Genomic DNA, 7,734 nt, shown 5'->3' with positions numbered 1-7,734 from the left:
CCTGCAATGCAGGAGACGTGGGTTTGATCCCTGGGTTGAAAGCTCTCCTGAAGGAGGAGATGGCAACCACTCCAGTATTCTTGCCTGGGAAATCCCACGGACAGAGAGGAGCCTGGCGGCTACAGTCCCTAGGTTGGCAAAGGAGCCAAACGTGACTTAGCAATTAAACAACTCCATTTATAGTTATTATTATAAAAACAAAAAAACCAGGTTGTATTCCCCGTGTTGTACAACAGATCCTTGTAGATTATTTTATACCTAATGGTTTGTGCCTCTCACTCCCCTCTCCTGAAATGCCCTTCAATCCTCTCCCCCTACTGGTAACCACTAGTTTGTTCTCTATATCTGTGAAGACTTTCACTTTTATGTGGAACTCACTTTAATTCTCTTGACACTAGGAAGCAGTACTATCACCCCATCTTGTAGATTAGAAAAACAAAGCACCAATAAGTTAGGGAACCTGATCAACCAAGGTTATGCACCATCTACGTCTGCATGAAAACCTCTGTCTGCAGCTCTGAAAGCCATGTTCCTTCCACGCTTCTCAGAAAATGGCTCCCAAATTCCAGTCTTAACACCACGGCACCTCTGCTTTGTTTCATCATAATTTAAATCGCTGCATGCCTGTATTTTCAGCCTCTTTTTGTTCATATTGCTACAGTCTTCAGTACTGGTAAAGGTTACATTAAATTCCACCCAGTGGATTTCCGTAATTTACTTTTACTCTTCCTTCCATTAGAAATCCCTTTAGGTTGTCTAAAGGTATAGGTTGTTGTCTTCCTATTATAAAAACCAAGGTGAACACCTTAGAATGCACAGGGTATTTTGTATTTACATTTTTTCCCCCTTAGCATAAATTCCCATGCAGGATTGATAGGCACAAAGAAGACATGCTTTGTGATTTTCGGATATTGAATATTAAATGGTTTTCAGAGACTTAAACCGTTTACCCAGCCACTGAACCATTTGGAACTGTCACATTCTCACCAGCAGAAGGCATTACCATATGTTTTTAATATCGTGTCTGTTTTTGGTAAAAAATAAATATTTTGAAGGCAACTCAGATGACAGAGAAAATGCTGAGAGCACAGAAAAAAATCACCAACACTCCTCCATGTTAAACTTCTGGAGCTTCCCAGGTGGTGCAGTGGTAAAATCTGCCTGCCAGTGTGGGAGACATAAGAGACATGGGTTCGATACCTGAGCTGAGAAAATCCCCTGGACTAGGAGATAGCAGCCCACTCCAGTATTCTTGCCTGGGAAATCTCAAGAACAGAGGAGCCTGGCAGGCTATAGTCCATTGGATTGTAAAGAGTCAGACAGGACTGAGCGACTGAGCACCCTAAGCACAAAGAACCTTGTAAACCTCTTTCATTCATTCACTCAACAAACATTACTGCACGGCTGCAAAGTACCAGGCACAGACATAGCCTCTAGGAGCAGAGCAGTGAAGAAAATGTGGGCCCTGTCTGCATGGAACTTACATTCTAGAGACACGTAGTTTCACGGAAACTCATCTAGGTTACATATTAATAGGCTCATTTTGAACTTGTACCTTATGAACTGCTTTGTTCACTCACCATGTAGGGTAGATGTCTTTTCATGCCAGTAAATATGGATTAACATCATCACTTCTAATGACTACACAGGAATCCATTTCTTGCATGTGCCAGCTTTTCCTCTTTCAATGCTTAACTCCTTTCAGTCTGAATCATTTTCATTTTCTCACTCATTTTCAGATACCACCAAGTTGATCATCTATGTGCATGTGTTTTCATACTTGATTTATTATTCCTTACCTCAAATCCCTAGAAGTAAAACTGTTATTTAAGAGGGTCTGTACATTTTATATTTTGACAGAATAGAGAAGGATTATATAAATTATTTTTCTAAAAATTAGACACCAACTTACATTCCCACCAACATTAAACACAGAGCCTGTCTCCCTCTCTGACAAGACCTTTTCTTCACATATTTTAATCTTCAGCAACAAAACATGTTTTGCTTTCCATTACATTTCTCTTATTATTATGAAGTTGAATGTCTTTTCGCATTCGTGCTGTCTCTGTATTTTTCTGTTTGATGAAACTGCTACGTTGCTTTATCAATTCCTCTATATAATCTTCCTTATTGATTGAGCATTCTTCATATCTTCAGGATATAACTGCTTGTCAAGAAATGCAAAATTTCCTATAGTCATTTTCTACATTTTTAATGAATTTTTTCAACATAGATGTTTCTAATGTTTATACATTTAAATTTATTATTCTTTTCCTTTATGCTCCCTGATAGCATTATCAAGTCATATTAAGACCTTTCCAACACCATGGTTATAAAATATTCACCCATGTTTTCCTCTGGCATACTGATGCTTTTCTCTCTTGTTCTTTCTCGCTTTCTGCACTTAAATCTTTGATCCATCTGGAATGTTCATCTAAAGAGAAATGTATAGGTATATCATATTTAAAATATTTTTACAACTTACTTGGCAAAAAAAAAAAAAAAATTCTAGCCCAGAATCTATTACTTGACCAAAGATTTGACAGCAAAGAATATTTCCAAGTAGCTCTGTCTGAATGAAACAAGCCTGGCCCCAAATGCCTCTCAGGAGTATCCCTCTGTCCCGTGACCCAGAGCTGAGCAGATGGAGTGAAGCTGAAGGAAACTGGGTGGCAGCTCATGACTCATTTGACTTGTCTCCACTCGAGCTGGTTGGGCAAGTTCAGTTTTCTTCTGGAGAATCTGGAGTGGGAAACTCCCTGAGGGTATTCAGACAGCAGCAGTCAGGAGAGCCACCACCTGAACAAGAGTCTGAGAAAGAGAGAATAGCAAAAACTCAGAGAGACACTCTACAACGGAAGCACATGGCATCTTTAGGTGGACAGAACCCACTGAGGAGTCAGCGATACGGATTTTTTTTAAAAGATACCTCTCTCTGAAAACTTAGAATAATGACTACAAAGAGAGAATTCCAAAGGTTTTCAAAGAAAAGAAAATGGGAATTCCCTGGTGGTCCAGGGGTTAAGATTTGGCACTTTGACTACCGTGGCCCAGGGTTCAATCCTTGGTCGGGGAACTAAGATCCCACAAGCTGCAGTGTAGCCAAGAACAGAATAGAATAGAATGGCCAACACTTGAAAAAAAAATAGTGAAATAAAAGGTCACTTAGAAAGGAGTAAGAATCAGAATGTATTTTCTGAAATGTGACATTGTGAACCAGAAGACCATGGAACAAGGCCTTCAAAGATCAAGACAAAGAGATTTCCGCTCTAGAATCCCATTCTCAGCCTTTATTATGGAATGCATATGAGAATTGGAAGACCCACAAAACTCTCAAATGTACCTCCCATGCACCTGTTCTCAGGAAGAAAGTCACAGAGGAGGAACTCTACCCAGAAAATGGGGAATCCAACCCAGAGGAGAGGAACCCCCGGGATGGAACGGAGAGAGTGCTCAGGATGACCGCCTCACCCAGCACGCTGCAGGAAGACCGGAGCAGGAAGTGGATTCTCCTCGATATCGCTTTTTCTCTCTCCTTTCCTCTTCACATTCAGTTTACTAGGAGATCTGCCTATGACACTTCAGAATCTATCCAGAGCCTGACCATTTTCCATTTCTCCTGTGAACACCCTGGTCCATCCCATCGCCCAGATCACTGTGGTCCCCTAACTGGTCCGTCAGCATCTTTCCTCGTGCTCTTTTTTTACAGAACAGCTAGCATGGTGTGATCCTTTTCAAGTTCAAGTTCCCTGAATCAGGGTCATCTGTTGTGACGTTGATGGACCCAGAGTCTGTCACATAGAGTGAAGTCAGTCAGAAAAAGAAAAACAAATATCATATATTCACACATATACGTGGAATCCAGAAAAATGGTACAGATGAACCTGTTTGCAGGGCGGGAGCAGAGACTCAGATGTAGAGAACGGACATGTGGACACCGTGCGGGAAGTGGAGGGTGGAATGAATCGGGAGAGTGATACACTACTGCGTGTAAAGTAGACGGTCAGTGGGAACCTGCTATCAGACACAGGAAGCTCGACTCGGGGGCTCTGTGATGACCCAGAGGGGTGCGATGGTGGGGGAGAGGGGGGAGGGAGGTCCCAGAGGGAGGGTGTGTATGAACGTGTAGCTGATTCATTTCACGGTACAGCAGAAACTATCGCGACACTGTGAAGCAACTATACTCCAACAAAAATAAATAAAGTTCAAGCTCCCCACGACGCGGGCCCCCAGGCCCTGTGAGACGCTGCTTCCCCGTGTCTCTAGCGGTCATCTCAGACAGTTCTCCCCTCACCCACTCTGCCGCAGCCGTCAGCGCCGAGCTGTTGCCCGAACACACGAGGCACATTCTCTATCACAGCCGTTGCCAAACCCTTCCCTCTGCCTGGAACGTGCTTCCCCAGGACCCACTCCTGCCTTCAAGGATGCTCAGATGCCCACCTCTCTCAACCCCTTTGTGTATAATTTCATCATGCCCCTCTTTCTGCACTCCCAATCCATCTCCCAAGCTTGATGTTTTTTTCCTATACAACGTACCATCATTTGAAATAATACTTTTTATTATTTGTTGTTGTTTAATTGGTAAGTTACATTCAACTCTTTTGTGACCCCGTGGACTGTAGCCCGCCAGGTTCCTCTGTCCATGGGATTTCCCAGGCAAGCATACTGGAGTGGGTGGCCATTTCCTTCCCCAGGGGATCTTCCCAACCCAAGGACTGAACCTGAATCTCCTGTATTGGCAGGTGGATTCTTTACCACTGACCCACCAGAAAGTCCATTTTCTATTATGCTTATTGCTTATTTCTGTCTCCTCTAACTCCAGTGTAAACTCCAGGAAGAAATCTATCTTTCATGCACATCCAGTGCCTAGAAGACAGCCTGGTACCTAGCAGGCATCCACAAAAATTTTATGAATGAGTGAATTAGTGAATAAATAGAATGGAGGCCTCTAGAAGGCAATCTCCAAAAAGAATAAACAGATCAAATACATGATGAGGTTGAAAATACTGAGAAAAGATTTATACTCTTGCCCGAGAGTCCAGGTCTGAGACAGGAATTTAGAAAACTATGCCTCGAACCCACAGGACAGTTTTTAACCCCATCTGCACCAAAGTTGTACAGGAAAATAAAAAAAAGTAATTCTGAAATAATCCATGGCTCAATTGTGAATACTATTTATGCCATCATAAGAATGTAAACCCACTCCAGTATTCACGCCTGGAAAATTCCATAGACAGAGGAGCCTGGCGGGCTACAGTCCATGGGGAGAAATACCAACAACCTCAGATATGCAGATGATACCATTCTAATGGCAGAAAGTGAAGAGGAACTAAAGAGCCTCTTGATGAGGGAGAAACAGGAGAGTGAAATAGCTGGCTTAAAACTAAACATTAAAAAAAAAAACCAAAAAACTAAGATCATGGCATCTGGCCCCGTTACTTCCTGGCAAATAGAAGGGGAAAAGGTGGAAGCAGTGGCAGATTTCCTCTTCTTGGCTCTAAAATTACTGCGGATGGTGACTGCAGCCATGAAATCAAAAGACAATTGCTTCTGGGCAGGAAAGCTATGACAAACCTAGACAGTGTGCTGAAAAGCAGAGATATTTCTCTGCCGACAAAGGTCCGTATAGCCAAGGTTATGGTCTTTCCAGGGGTCACGGACGGTTGTCAGAGCTGGACCATAAAGAAGGCAGAGCATCAAATAATTGATGCCTTAGAACTGTGTGCTGGAGAAGACTCCTGAGAGTCCCTTGGACAGAAAGGAGATCCAACCAGTCAATCTTAAGGGAACTCAACCCGGAATACTCATTGGAAGGACTGATGCTGAGGCTGAAATTCTAGTCTTTTGGTCACCTGATGCAAACAGCCAACTCAGTAGAAAAGTTCCTGATGCTGGGAAAGATTGAGGGCAGAAGGAGAAGAGGGCGTCAGAGGGATGAGATGCCTGGAGGACAGGGAAGTCTGTGCAGTCCATGGATGCGGCTGTGTGACTAAACAACAGCGGTGTAATTGCAAGACACAGATGGAAGCAAAGATTAGGATAAAAACAGACTGAGAAGGTGAACAGTGGGTGTAGAATTCATGAGAGCAGGATGGGAAGTCCATGGAAATGACAGGCCCAGCAATTCAGAATGGGGCCCTGACCACTGTGCTCTCCATCAGCACAAATTCCTCTGAAATTCATGTCCTAATTTGTTATTTCTTTCAGCCAGGACTAAAACTTTTTCAGAGGAGCTGAGAATATGTGTATCTGTGTGGAACTTTACTTTTCATGTGAAGTTGTCCATGAAAGTTATAAGGTTGACATGACTTCTGTCATCTTAAAAGAAGTCTCTAAAGCTAGACAAGCAGCAAAAGCAGCCCAAGCACATTTAGCGATTCAGGGGTCAAACACAGGGTCAAGGGGTCAAGACAAGGTCAAAAGGGTTGCCCTTTGGATGTGGGATTCTACTGGGGAAGGTGCAGGAATCCAGGGATGGTGGTTTTTCAAAATAAACCTTTAAAAACCATATACTACTTGAATGATTTAAAGAACACATTTAAATAGTTGGGGAAAGGAGTCAAGACTGTGCATTTTCATTTGAAGGCTCTGAATTTGAATTTATAATTTTATAATTGTGAAGGATGGGAATCTGAAAGCCTTCCTGCCTCCTAAATACCTCTTCCTGGATACATGATGGGTATGTCTTAAACGCATTACTCACTGTGGACACTTCTAGAAACAAGAATCTCTGGCAGAGATTTTCTATTTGAGGAATTACTTTAACCCCAAAGACAAAAGGGTGAACTCTGATGGCCATCAACACTCCTGAATGAAAATAAAAGACTGGTTACAAGGGACGCAAGAGAAATGTTGACTTTTATACTTGGGATGCTTTTAGTTGTCATTTATTTTTCTCACCTCACTTTTCACATTTTTATGTGAAGATAAATCTCTGAGGGAATTATGTGAAAATCTTCACTTCTGTCATCTGATTTATGATTTCAGGTGAATCCCAGCTCTAAACAAATCCAGTATGAGTATTAGCCAGTGTTTTGAAACTTGGAGGTAAGATATGAAGTATTTCAATTCAAAGAAGGGGCAGGGGGGAGACAAATTCAAGTCCATCAGCAAGGAACCAAAGAATGCCCTCAACCTCCAAAAAATGGTCATCAGAGACTGAAATTTGTGATAAGAATTGGATATATGATCAAAACCTCATTATTGGATGTAAGAGAAAACCTGTACACATAGTCATTAATGTAGAGAAGGCAGCTGCAATTATATGTGTGCATGAGTGTGGTGTTGCTTTAGTCACGTCCGACTTTTTGTGACTCTCTGGACTGCAGTCCACCAGGCTCCTCTGCCCATGGGGTACTCCAGGCAAGACTACTGGAGTGAGTGGCCATGCCATGTCCTCCAGGAAATCTTCCCAACCCAGGGATGGAACCCAGGTCTCTTACGTCTCCTGCATTGGTAGGCAGGTTCTTTACCACTAGCGCCACCTGGAAAGCCCTTTCAATTATATGTGACTAGCATTTTCGGCCTTCCAATTCTTCCTACTATGGATTCATAACTCAACTTGAACTACAACTGTCCAGAGACCTAAATCACTGGGGATCCTGTGACTTGTCAGCAGCCAGATGCCAACGCTCCTAGATGCTCTGGCCCAGGTCCTGTTGTCTGGCTTTCAGAGGAGATGTATTTCCAGTAGGTTTTGTATTTTCCTTTACTTTTTAACACTGTCCCGACTAA

This window comes from Odocoileus virginianus, chromosome 26 (genome assembly GCF_023699985.2).
Source record: "Odocoileus virginianus isolate 20LAN1187 ecotype Illinois chromosome 26, Ovbor_1.2, whole genome shotgun sequence".
In the NCBI taxonomy this organism is placed as follows: Eukaryota; Metazoa; Chordata; class Mammalia; order Artiodactyla; family Cervidae; genus Odocoileus; species Odocoileus virginianus.
This window is presented reverse-complemented; position numbering follows the sequence as displayed.